A 13,594-nucleotide genomic window follows, 5' to 3' on the forward strand; every position below is an offset into this window, starting at 1 on the left:
TTCTATTCTATTTTTATTTTTATCTGGAAAGGATGAAACAAGGCTTTCGGAAGGTAGTGTTATTATTTCACATGTGCTTTTCTGTCTCTGTTTTTTTCATGAAGATAGGTAATTGAAAACCATTTACTGTCTTTTTTTTTTTTTTTTTTTTTTTTTTTTTTTTGCCAGTTCTTGTATGACGAAATTGTCCCTTGTTTGTCCCTCAGACAAATGTCCCTCAAAGAAAATGTACCTGATTTCAAAAGCTTGGCAACAATCCCTCCTTTGACTCTTGCACATCAAATTGTTTTGCAACCATTTACAACAAAAATGGAATTAGAAGGAATTTCTCCTCTCATGGACATTTTCATAAATAGCATTTAATCTGGGCATGTGAGGATGGTGAGAAACAAGCTCTGGAAGTGGCTTGACAAATGAACAGAGACCTTTTCAAAGAGCGTTAATCCCTGGCTTGTCCATGTTGGTGTCAGTTTGGTGAGGTCTGTCAGCTTTCCTTGACATTTTGGATGTAGTTTTTCTGAATCCAGTATATTCCTCTTTGCCTTTCTATGGCACCTCAAAGTATTGTCAACTTTATTATCAGTACTTTTCAGCAAAGCTAAACTTTCAGCACAGCACACATCAAACGAGGGACAGAATCCTTGTGAAGGTCCAGGGAAAACGTGGCATTGACCCTGGCACGGTGCCTACAGGCCCCAGTCATTATCCGCTCCTGAGAGTAGGCCAGTTGGTTTCAGCTGGAGCTTTGGTTAGGTGGAAAGGGATTTACAAACTCTATTCTATTGCTCTTCAAAAACTTTTCTTCTTTTCAGTCATTCTGATAGTCTTCCTGATCTATCACATTCCAAGTTATTTTGGATCCTTCAGTGTATTTTCTCCACCTTCATGAATTTTATTTTATTTTACATGTGCAAAACTGTGGCATTGAAAATAGTCTTATGTCTTTTCCCCAGTAGTTCTGTAAAAGGAATTAAGAGAATCTGATCTATCTGTTGTTCTTCACCTTCTGGGGTTTTCAGTGAAGTAATTATAGTACTGAAATGTAAAAGTTCTCATTTATTAAATCATTTCCACCAACTGATTCTCAGTTACTCTTTGGTCGTATGGTATGACTACACTATTCAATGTCTTGCTTCTTTTCCTATACTATACTATAAATATACACTTCTTATATGTAGTATATAAATATAGTATATTTCTTATACTATCCTCTCTATACAAATGCTGTTATGCTTATCACCACAATAACAGAATGGAATGGCATTAAAATACATTTTGGTATGTGCTACACCTTATGCGGGATTTTCAGCATATTCACATTCAACTCTGGTGAACAGCAGCATGGTAAGTTCTTTGTGGGTTTTCCTTGATTACATCGATCTCTTTGAATGTTTTAGTCTCTTATATGCTTTTGTTCTCTGCTTGGATGAACACAAAGCAGTAGAAACCGTATTTAGAGAGGAATAATAAACTGTAGAAATTATAAAATTACTTCCTCTGATTTTTCCTTGCTAATTACTTACAGCAAGTTATTTCAGTGAATATTTCTGCTAATAAAATAATATCCAGAGGAGGAGGTAAATGCAGACATTTTAAAGTACTTTCTTAGTGCAAATGAGCAATCCAGAAGCCTTCAGGAGTGCTTGGGAAGAAAACTCTGTTCTATGCAGAAGGAGCCATACAGTTGTGGGTCACAGCAGTCCTCCTTTGGCCTTAACTGAAGGATTAGTGTTTCGGTGGGGCACAGATTTAGTGCTGGCTCTCTGCATCGGAGAAAATCAAACTTTTACTTAGTGTGAGAGAGCTATCCAGACACGTTTTATCTGTCTGTCTGCCTGTCTATCTATGTAGGCAGCTTCAATTTTAATTTCTTGCCCACCTCCTTTTCTTCAATAATCTAACTTATTGGCATACAAAGAAAAAAGATATTAATTAGTTACAGAACCTTTTCAAAGCTTATCTATGAGATATTTACTAGAAATAGGAGCAGAGTATTTGACTTTGTGAGAAAAGAACAGATTTCTGTGAAACAGGCAGGGGGAAATGACTTCCATGTACTGACCAGTAACAGGTGTTGTGAACATATCCGTCACAGCAATCAGGAGCAGAAAGCAGTTTGTCTTTAGAGCATTATTAATAATATATCAGGAATATGTTATTTTGGAAGGAGGAGAGGAGGAAAAGTCTTAAACTGGATGTCAAGTGGTACTTAAAACCTTCTGAATTTGGTAGCTAAATTCTCTGTTTTTTCAAGATAATGTACATATGCGTGGGGATGACACAGTTCCCTTCCCCCAAACAAACAAACAAACAAACAAAACCCACCTCCCCACCCCCCCCAGAAAAAAACAACCCCCAACATCTTCACTTGAGGCAGGATGGGAGTTTTAAGTCTTGCTTCAGGTGACTACATCCCAGGAGGCCCTGAATGCTCTGATGCATCTCACCGGTTTCTACCTCTGAAGGGAGCTGCACGTGTGCTACACCTCACACTGACTGGATTGCTTGGGGCCGTGGAGTACGCCTGAGCTGAATGCAAATGGAAAGTGAAAGACAGCAAAAGCAAGCCAGTCAGTGGGATTTTGTGCCTAAGCAGAGTGTGGTCTCCTGCTGAACCCAGGAGCTGGAGGATGTCTGGGGGCTGATGCTAACACACGCTGGATGGGCCAGCCTCGCTCTGGAGGGAGGAGGAATCAGGGCTTGGTGCTGGCATGATGGTGTGGATCGGGTGCAGATGAGAGCTCTCACTTCTTTCTATCTTCCCAACAAGCAAGTGCAGAAGTTGTTCCATTTTCAAAGCTGACTTTCATTGTGAAGTATGCTGGACAGGAGAAACAAACTGGGGCAAAGGCCATTGAGAAGTAACGATTTCTGATCATTTTATTAATAACTATGAGAAATGTAGCACCTGGCAAGAGAGATAAGTGGATTTTCCTAAGCCCTGTTATAGCCAGGTAAATATTGCTCTGGTTTATGGCACTAATAATTAAACAGCACACTAGTCTTTCTCTTGACAATTGAAAATTTAAGGTAGTTGTTTTCTGGAGGCATATGCTGAAATGTGAGCACCAGTAACTGCTTTAGATGTAAGCTTCATAGTAAAATACCCTATCTATTCCGTCCAGCAGATATATTTCACAAGCATATATAGCACTGCAGAAACACAGCTTTTTCATTGTCTTCCAAGTCATCTAGGTACCACTTTGATAAATACAGCAGTTCCTGAAAAATATAACAAATAGACTTAGGATCTGAGAAATACTTCATTCCTTCAAGGACATAGTCGGCCTAGTGCAATTACTTGAAGAATAGATTAGTATAATGTATTAATTAATACTTTTATATCTTTTTATAGAAGGTGCCCAGAGTTTGTTAGACATTATACTTATTTTATTTTAGAAGCTTAGATGACAATACAAAATGCAAATGACTCTGGAATGTAGGTGTCTACGTTTCTGGGGAGAACAGGAGCAGGTGGGATTTCTGAGGAGCCCTGCCTTTCAGGGAGCAGCTCTAACTCAGGCCATTAGTGCATCTGCCACAATACATGTAAATCTCTTCAGTCACTCTGATTGCACAATGCTCAGACCAAATTCTTCATCTTAAACCGGGGCTTCTTGGTACTTCTACCACACCCTTAATAACTGTAAATTCACATTAATCTCATGCTGCCACTGTTGTTCATGCTTTCCTTTAGTTACCATTGCATATCCTCCCTCTAGACTGAAGTATTTTCCTGTGGGGCAGACAACAGCGTGCACAATAAGTTGAAGACCTGATCATGACCTCTGAAAAATACTGTATTACAAACAAATATATATACATATATACACAGTAGGAAAAAAATAGTAGCATAATAGTGGAAGGATGATTAAAAATAAGATTTTGTCAGAGCCTGGAGTGCACTAGTAGGCCATAATGACCCTCACCTAGATTGTGATGAGCTTCACCTGGGTCCCCACTCGTGGGCCATAGGTCCATTAAGCCCTTGCCTGGGGCCTCAGAATCTTTCCTGAGCTGTGCTGGATGTGGACCTGTTCCTGAGTTATTTGTATTTTTCTGTTTTGACTGCAGACCTAGCCTTATTCTACTCTGCTTTGATCTGATGACTGCTGGAGACTCTGTAGGACTTGCCACTGCTCTGCTCAACCAGCTCCTGTGCTGTGGGACTGCGCTCTGTTGGTGAGTTCTCTACCCAGTCTATATTGTGGCTGCCTTTGGCTCTTAGTTTGCTGTTGCTTAGGGTGCAGCTGTCCTTTGTTGCTCCCTGATAGCTTTTGTACCATGAAATTACTGTCTCAAGTTCATCTAAGATTCACCAGTTGAAAAACATAGCGGTTTATGCAAGAAATATCTACCCTACTGTTCTTTCCCTGTAATGCCCAATAGGAGTTCTGGTTTAGAAAGGAAGGAGAAAACAACCAACCAAACAAAAAAAACCCACAAACCCTAAGGGAAAGTTTCAGTGTTTAGGGCTGAACTTAAGTCAGTGAAGCAAGTGCTATATATTAGATAAATGTATCTTCTTGAATTTCTAGATTATCTATCAACTTTATCATATCAGTGCAGCGGTTCTTCATCCTGAGGATTGATCTTACTTTTATGCAGCAGATGGAGTTCTCTCACATATTGGAGAGGCCTTTACTATATATATATATATATTTTTTTTTTTTACGTCAGTCAGATAAGTCTTGTGAATAAAGTCAGCAGTGATTGCATTCATTATTCCGCATTCTGTTCTTCCTGCCACAGATCTTTTGTAGGAGCTCTCCTCATCCCTTTGTGGAGTGGACATATAACATATACACATATAACTGCCTATAACGAAACACATGGAATTGTGCTTTTTTAGAGCTTGGTGGGACTTGTGTGTGCTTTTCACTTGAAATGTGAAGGCTTTTCAAATAGCAGTCAGATGGTCTCTCTTGGGATTCTGCCTTTTGATGTATAGTTTTGCTTCCCTCGTAGTAAAATTAAAAAGCTACTTTTGCTCTCATAGCTCATGGTGAATGGTAGCTTTTCCTTCTGTGGCATCTGGACAGAATCCCACTGACCTTCTCAAGATCCTTCTTGTGAAAAGCTTGCACCAGCTGGTTGCAATGTGAGCCTTTTTAGCTGCTTGCCTGGAAGCAAGCACTTCCAGGCTTCACCTGGAAGGTGGGGAGAGAACCTCTCTGGGTAAGAGGTTAGAGAAGGTCTGGATATGTAAAATGGGCAGTTGAAGCCTGTTCCTGAAAAATAACTGCTGTAACTTGGGTTACCATTAACTTACTGCCATGTTTGGCACCTGTACATCAGTTCATGGGAGGTAATGACTGAACAATAATTATTGATTTTTCATTTCATATTAACGGTGTGGAAACTTCTGAATCTGTTAGTGAGGCTAGCATGCCACTGTTGGCATTCCTGTTTTGCTGTAAATGAAGTGTCATCTTTTTCTACCTGCAAACTTATATTTCTTATGTTCAGAAATTGTATGGAATTCTCTTATTAAGGCATCAAAGTTTCACAATCTATAAAACGCACAAAAATTTGCAATGAATTTCAGTCCTGAAGCAAACATCCATTAAGCTTAAAATAAATAAATGCATTAGATCAATTATTTACCCAAAGCATACTGAGACAAATGACAAACACTGAATGACAGAAGAGAGATGGAATGGGGTGGAAGTTTTCTGACTCCATATCAGTGTTCAGGCAAATGAAGAGAGGCATTGGCTTCAGCTGGTGGAAATCAAACAAGCTTTATCACTTTCTTTATTAAAAAACAAAAAACAAAACCACAATAAACTAGAATCCTTTCCCAACTTACCCTGTTGAGAGCTGCTTTAGGGAGCTCACTGACATTTTAGTTGTATAAAATATTGGGAATGGAAAAGAGCTGAGACATTGTTTTGAAGTTTCAAAAGTTTGGGGAATACACTAATTTTGCAGCAGACTAGGATTCTGGAAGGAAGTCAAACATTTCTGTATCACGTCTCCTATAGTATCATTAGACTTAAACTAGAAAAATTCAACTGGAATTGTAGCTCAAAATGTTTCCACAACAAGAATAAAAGTACGTTTTGTTACTTCAAACACAGATGTATTTATCTCTCGCTTCTTTGTTCTGTTACTGTCTGATCTTATTCCCTTCCTCCCTTTTGGCTTCAGATACCATTTTTCTCTTTTTGCCTGGTCCTCTGCAGTCTTCTGTTGTGGACATATTTCCTCTGGCTGCAGCTTCCCTATATCTTTGAAATCTTATTTTGGCACCCACACTGAGCACCTTGTGAAATACAGTTGTTGAGGTTGTTTAGCGTTTTCCCATGTTAGGCCTTTGTATTGCTTGCAGTAATAGCAGTGCTGCTGTGGCTAGAAATGCTTCCTTTGTATAAAAAATGGGGTACAGTAAATATTCTTCATATACAGTACTAAAACAACAGCCTAAAGCTGTACTCCTTTGCATCATCTTCTTTGGAAGAATAAGGATTGATTCTAACTTTTGAGCTTGCACGGTATTTCTTCACTGCCTTTGAGAGTGTTCTTTGCCTCAGTTGCAGCCTGGTGGTTGGATTCCCATGGTTTTGTTCTGCTGGAAGGTTGCAACCCATAGTATTGCTTCAGTCACCAAGTCCCTCTAACATGAGATGCTGGGGGCTGCCTGGACCCCATTCCTGCTCTGTTCCATGCTGAAAACAGCCACGTGAGGGAAGGTCATCTTGCAGGGAGAACGGTTCTGTGAGCAGAACAGTTCACGAAGCTCTAAACTCAGTGCTTCTCGCACATATAGAGGCCCTGTTCTAGTTTGAAAAACAAAACAAACTAACCAAAAAGCTCAAGCTTTGCTTTATCATAGATTCTTATGGGATTTTAAGCTAATCCTGATCCTGTTGCAAGAGATTGTTTGAGGAAAAGCTTTAGTTCAAGCAGCCATGTCAATATGTCTGACTGCCTTGTACATGTGAGGTAACTTGGTAACATCAGAAGTGAATACAAATTTTTGGTACTTGGAAGGGATTTGTTGTGTTGAATTCCATAAGAAAGATCTTTGAGAGGGTATTATTTCTTATGTGAAGCATCTTCTACACCTTGATTGCTATAAAAATAACTGATACCACTTCAGTATGACCATCCTACTCAAAATGTAAGCATCCTAGAATTTTCACGTCTGATTCTGCCAAACCATCTTTGAGTTTAGATGACTAGAACATGCAAGTTAAAATGTTGAGATGAAACCTGAGTCTTTGATGCAAGACCTCTGTGTGCACGGGGGAACTCAGAGAGCTGTCAGTTCCCCAGATTGTACCTGTAAGCCTGCAGCTTTCTCCTTATAGAAAGTGGAAAGAACTAGCTTTAAAGCAGACAGGCCCAGGTGGCTGGATAGTAAATGAGATGATCCTCACTTAGCAGAATCACAGAATGGTTGAGGTTGTAAGGGACTTCTGCAGATCATCTAGTCCAACCCCTCTGCCAAGCAGGGTCACCTAGATCTCATTGCACAGGATTGCATCCAGGTGGATTTATCTTATTTGATTTTGTTACCCACAGTGTTGAAAGCTGTCTGTAACGTGTGGTACTTTGTACTTCTCCTTAAGCCTCAATTGCTCTTATACCATTGTTCTGAGAAGCCATTTAGAGAATTTTGAATCACTGTGATGATAGGACTCAGTCCTAGAGTCACTCCAAAGCACAAAGGCCCTATTGTCCTACCAGCTTCCTGAAGAGTAGTAAAGGAGAGTTTGCTACTTGCTGTTTTGTGAGTGGTTCATCACATGTTTAAAGCATGCCATGCAAGAAGAAAATCCTTAACAACCACCTAACTTAGCGATGAAGCCTGCTTGGTACTCCTGTACAGTGTGAGCCTATCTTTAGATCAGGCACCACTAATAGTATACATTTCTTCACAGCAAGTGTAATTTCCAGGGTCATCCACCTGCTTCGTAACTGGGAACACAGATGTGCTAGGAAGGAGCTAGGTTTTACTAGATACATTATTGGTTTTATTATGGCCTAATAGTCTTCACAAAAATTTGCACGAAGGCATGATGTTAATTCATGGTAGCATTATTGGCAGATGTATTTCTATTGACATTTTAGTAGAAACAAGGTGAATTGTTATCATTCTGGCTGACACAATGGAAGTACGTTTGAATGCTGAGTTGTACTGACTTATCGACGTTTACCTAAGTGCTTTATCATCATCACAGCTTTAGTTTTATCCATCCTGTAACTGTTTAAACAGGACAACCATAACAACAGAAGGGGAAATTCACTGAACTATAACACACATCTTTGGGATCAGAACAACATTTTTAAAAGAGACTAATAGAACTAGTTTGGCTGATTACGTTTCTGCTGGGCTGAAGTGCTCGGCTTTTCCCTCCATTTTAAATGGGACGAAGTGTCATTAGCTGAAATTCAGCAGACAACATGTTAGAGCAAAACGGTGGTGAGGAGAAAGCCTTTTGCTTCTTACCTTAGCAATCTGAACATCAGTAGAGCGCCACTACCTCGTGCTTCTTGAATGACTGGGCAGAGATATCCCTTGAGTACCTAAGGAAGCAGCCTTCCTCCCACTGTCTGTACAAGCCATTAATTATCCGTTTTAGGAAGAAGACAGGAGGCGCATGTGTTCTTACAGGCAATTGCATCGTGTTCTGTGGACTCTTAAGTTTCTTATTCTTCATATTCTGTAGTCAGTTTGTTTTTGTTACTTTAGTTCACCTTCTATTATTTGTAGTAATCAAATGAAATCAGATCTTCACTGATGTTCAGAAAAAAACAGTGTGAGGCAATGCTGCGGGCATTAATATCAGCAGTCTGTAGAAAAGGCATTTAGCTCTGTTAATAGGGAGGAACTATACTGTAGTAGAGTTTCCTGTACATCTGTGCTAAAGTGGAGCACATCTCATCCTAGTGAGGAAAGTGCAACATATGAAGCTATTAGGGAGGACCTGTAATATGGAGTAGAAAAAAATGTCTAGATAAATGCACAAAAATCCCTTTATCATGCTGGTATTTGTGTTGACGCAAGCTATCTTATCCGAGCTGTCTTGATGGGCCGCCCTACCAATATAAATACAATGAGAAGACTGAGTAGTCTATTTGAGTTGTTATGTAGCATAAATAACATGCACTGAAACTCATTTGAAGTGTCAAAAATGTGTTTGATTATGTGATGTGATTTGTTTTACTCGGAAAAAACACCTCGGATGAGATATGTATAACATGCACAAAGCAACGCAATCCTTTGTCTATCTTAAGGTGGTTAGAATGCTGTTGGTGAGCTTTAACCAATGTTTCAAAGTCTTATTACACAGAATGCTACTAATATTTTGAGACAAAAACATCACACCTGAGATCAGTGTTCCGCTGTCAGATGAGGCTGTTCTATGTCCAATCTGTCCATAAGGTGGTTGTGCAATGCCAGTTAATTGCTTCAGGTAGTGCAATTCAAGAGTTTTGTTAAGTCAGTATTGAGTTGATTCGTGCTTGCTGAAGATCTAGTCCAAGGTTCATAAAACATCGAAATACGAGATAACAGGTACCAAAGAAATGCAAAATATCAATGAGATAAACAGATGAAAACTGTCTTTGATTTTTACTGATGAAAAAACCACAGAAGTCTGAAACAAAGTCTTATGCACGCTAGATTTTGCAGTGATTTCTAGGTTTTGGTGTCAGTTCTGTGTTTGCAATACAAATGCTTAATTCAACTCTATCCAGTATCTAGTAATTCACTTGAATTTGGAAACTTTGGTCACGGAGCTTGGGAGGCAGAATGGGAATGGCATGCATTTGAACTGGCAAGTAGTGAATGACTGGCACTGGGTAGAAGTGATCCATGTTGTGAAGCTTTAGGGTGCTATTACCTTTGGAAAAAGTACCTACTGACAGTATTCCTGAAATACTAACTTTCTGAGGCATAGAGGTCTGTCCTTTTGAATATTCTTGAATAAAGCATAAGGTAATTCCTGTTTCAGGCATTATGTATGTGCATCCCACAGTGAAAAATGTGTGTCCTTGGGCCTGCTGGGACAAATTCTTCCCTTGGTTACATGAGAGAAAGTGCAGAGTAAAGTTACTCTCTTGCTGAGTTTCTTCAGTGCTCAGTGATGCAAAGGAGAGCTGAATTCATCCCACTGCCTGTATCTGGTGTTTTGCATAGAAATGCTCACTGTGCTGAAACACTCGAATTTGCAAGAATGTGTCTGTGTAAACTACACTTCCAATTTTAATTTTTGAGCCATGCACAAGAGACTCCAGGGAACAGTGTGTACTGTCAGCAGAAGTTATCTTTCTGATGAATCAGGCACATTGTTTGTACCCCTGCATTTGATAGACATGTTGTAATAAGGTCCTGAACTGCTTACTGTGTCTTTATGTACCTTCCCTCTCAGCAGTTGTAACTATTGTGCTGCTTGACCTATATTAATGGTACTACAAACAACAAGTTTAACCATTAACTTGAGAGCCCTGTTTAAATGGATTTTGCCAAGAGATGAGAACTGAAGATTTAAGGAGGTAAAAATTAAAAAGAGGGCTACTCAATGCAAAGCTTTTTCAGTGCTTACTGAGCTGATGTGGAGGGTGGGAAGGAGTTCAAAGACCTAATAAAACCTAAAGCCATTATTGCAGTCTGAACAAGTAATGTCATTCAATGTATGGAAAAGCAGTATCTTAGATGTTTTGTTTGTTAATAACCTGTGGATTTTATCTGTTTGGTTATTCCAATGAGGCGTGCTTGCTGTTATCTATATCCACACATGCTCTGTAGCAAGAGAGGAATACACAGAAGGGGGGGCTATATTGCCTGCTGCTGCTAACTGGGAAAAGGGAGGCTGGTTCTCAGCTGCCTGGGGGGAGAAGGTGAAAGCTAGAGAGTCCAAGTGAAAGGAGCCAGTGTCAGAAGATGAGTGCTTTATACCGAAGGAGCAGTCTGATTTAGCTTGATTTAGGTGAGCTGCATTTCAGGACCCTGAGTTCTGCATGCAGTATGAATTCTGGGCTGCTTAATAAAAGCCAGAATGCATCTCTGATGCCCATGATTGTTGTCTCAGGAATATGCAACTGTGCTGATCTGGGGTAACTGGCACCATGTGTACATAAAGCCAGTGGTGAATGTCTGATGGCTCAGTATCTGGTGTGATCTGTGCCTTCGTGGAAAAGTGATTCCCTGTGCCTCTGAGGTCACTGACACCAGTGTTTTTTCACGGAGGTCCTTAAAGGCTGAGCACATGAAAGTTAAAGTGTTATGCTCTGGGATGTCTTTCTGAAAGCTTTGTCTTTCCTGATAAAGCTGCTTGATCTATGCACGCAGGCATTTAAATCTGCTACTGTTCTCATTGGGCTATCTTGTTTGGCTGGGATTTCACCACTCTGTCTATACAGGACGTATGTAGGTATCTTGTGCAATCAAACCGTGTGTGTCCTGCTGGGGCCTGGTAACTGACAGTGCCAGAAAGATGTGCTTTAGCTAAAAGTAGCAGTTGATGCTCATACGTAAAAAATGGTTATGGTTCATTCTCTGCAGCTCAGCTGTTCTGATGCATTGTTGCAGCTCTGAAGTAAGAATTGGGTAGCCCTGTGTACAGAACAAAGGAGCCTGAATGAAAATCCCACCTGAGAGACTCCTGCAAGAACTGTCACTGAGAAACAGATTTTTTTTTTTATTATTTTTATTTTTTTACTTTTAATGTGAAGTGCAGCAAAACATGCAGTTAGTCCTTATTCCTCTGAAGCTGAACTGGGGTGTGTAGAACTCTCTCACCGCTAGTACAGATATTTGGCTGAAATGGGTAAACTGAGACAAATCTGTCATCCAGTCTTAGGAGATGTTAACTGAGTAATGCTCTTTTGGGCCTTGATTTGAAGGTTGTAAACAGCTTGGTAAACACTTAAACCGCAGAAAGCTTTGTCATAGGAAGGGAAGCACTGAGCAGGTTTGTCACCACGTAGCAACGTGTAAGCCAAGGCAGTGAGAGGAGCCCAAGACTTCCTCATCTGTCCTGGATTCCTAAAGGAAGGCACGAAGCCACCCTGACTAGGAAGTACGCTCGATTAGAGTCAACAGGAAAAAACAGAAACATTGGGAGCAAACAAAAGCACAACTCTGCCAACAGAGTTGTTCTTGCCTCTAGGTTTCTGTTGTACGTTTTTCTTCAGATGCCAGTAATTCCCGTGGTGTTTGCGTTTAAGCAAATTAAACTGGTAAAAGCCCATGCACAGGTGATTTCTAAAGGTTACTTCTGCTTACATTAGTTTAGCTTATTCCTGAAATTCTGAAGAAGCAAGTTTAGCTGAGGGAAAACTGTTTTACAGTGTGTCCATATACAAAGCGACGTTAATTTCTTAATGTGGATTAGCAGCCATGGTTTGACCCAGAGCAGCTATGGGAGGTGGCCAGGCCCCTGTGGCTGCTGCTCCTCTCTTCTTGCCTCAGTCTGTTCCTTCAGCTCGTGAAACAGCCATGCTCAGCACGAGGGCACAGCACGGTGATTTAATTCTGAACATTAACTTTTGTTCTAGCAGCTGTGCTGGCTGGCACTCATGCAAGGAAATGTAGCATTTACCACTGTATTGGTACAACTGTATGATTTTTATTTTGCTTTGAGCCTAATGGCACGTTCCGGCTTGTAATCATGAGAGGGCCTGGCAGATGAGCTTTTGAACTGCCTGCTTGTCTGCAGCCCTGGTGAACAGCTCCCTACAGCTTTGTGTGCTCAAGGGAGCTTGCAAGTCACTGGAGTCTTCTCCTGGTGACTTTAGGTGGGAGGCTTGCTTGCTGGTTTCAAGTCTCTCATTCAGGTGTTTGTGTGTTAGAGAAGGAAGGGAAAACTCTGAAGTTAAATAAACTTAATATTTCTGCCCCTTATTTGCCACTTTTCACATGTGACAAATGAACAAAATGTAGCTGCAAAGTGACCTGTATGTATATGGACAGGAGTTTAAATTGAAGTGTTGTACTTCGTGCCCTGTTAGAGCTTGCAAAGCAATTGTCTGCCAAGAGGAGTATTTGGGGACCCCGTGATGACAAACTGACACAACAGAGCTTAACTTGTTACTTTTTCTATTTTTGTCTGTCCTGCATTAAGTCATTCTCTCCGTCATGCAGCAGTCATGATGGGTTAGCATCTTTTAGTATCTTGATACTTTCTGTGCTAAAAGGTTAGTGTGAGCTGTCCTGAGAGAATTTTCTCTCATATCAGAGCTATAAACCTTATCTCAGTAAATAGAATAAAGCTGGCTAATGATCACCAACTTTATTTTCTTTTCTTTCAGGGGATAGGTTTGAAAAGATAGTAATTTCTTTCAGCAATACAAAAAACATCTTAGAGAAAATAGTCTTCATTACATATCAGTAAAGATAAGTAGTCTTTTTTAGGCTACTTATCACTACTGTTCTCATGTAAAGAGTGCAAGTATGGTGTGTGTAGCTACTAGGTGGACAGTTTGAGCATTTGTGTCTTGAGCCCATGCTCTTGTTACACATGCAGCCCTCCTATGGAAGACAGTGGAAGTCCTGCATGTCTTAGGGCTGTGACTTTTTTTTAACTGAAGACATCTCAGAAGATTAACTCATTAGAACCATCAGGGAGAAATGGGAACAACT

General features: G+C 40.2%; 1 long non-coding RNA gene across 2 annotated transcripts in view; it reads left to right on the forward strand.

Moving 5' to 3' along the window:
* The window catches only part of LOC311440427, a 110,384-nt gene that overhangs the window by 26,291 nt on the left and 70,499 nt on the right, over positions 1 to 13,594 (forward strand). For both annotated transcript variants that reach the window (XR_014695403.1, XR_014695404.1), the window contains exon 3: positions 4,075 to 4,182. This is a non-coding gene — a long non-coding RNA (uncharacterized lncRNA). The remainder of the gene's footprint in view (positions 1 to 4,074; positions 4,183 to 13,594) is intronic.

This window comes from Aythya ferina (assembly GCF_964211825.1).
Source record: "Aythya ferina genome assembly, chromosome: 8".
In the NCBI taxonomy this organism is placed as follows: Eukaryota; Metazoa; Chordata; class Aves; order Anseriformes; family Anatidae; genus Aythya; species Aythya ferina.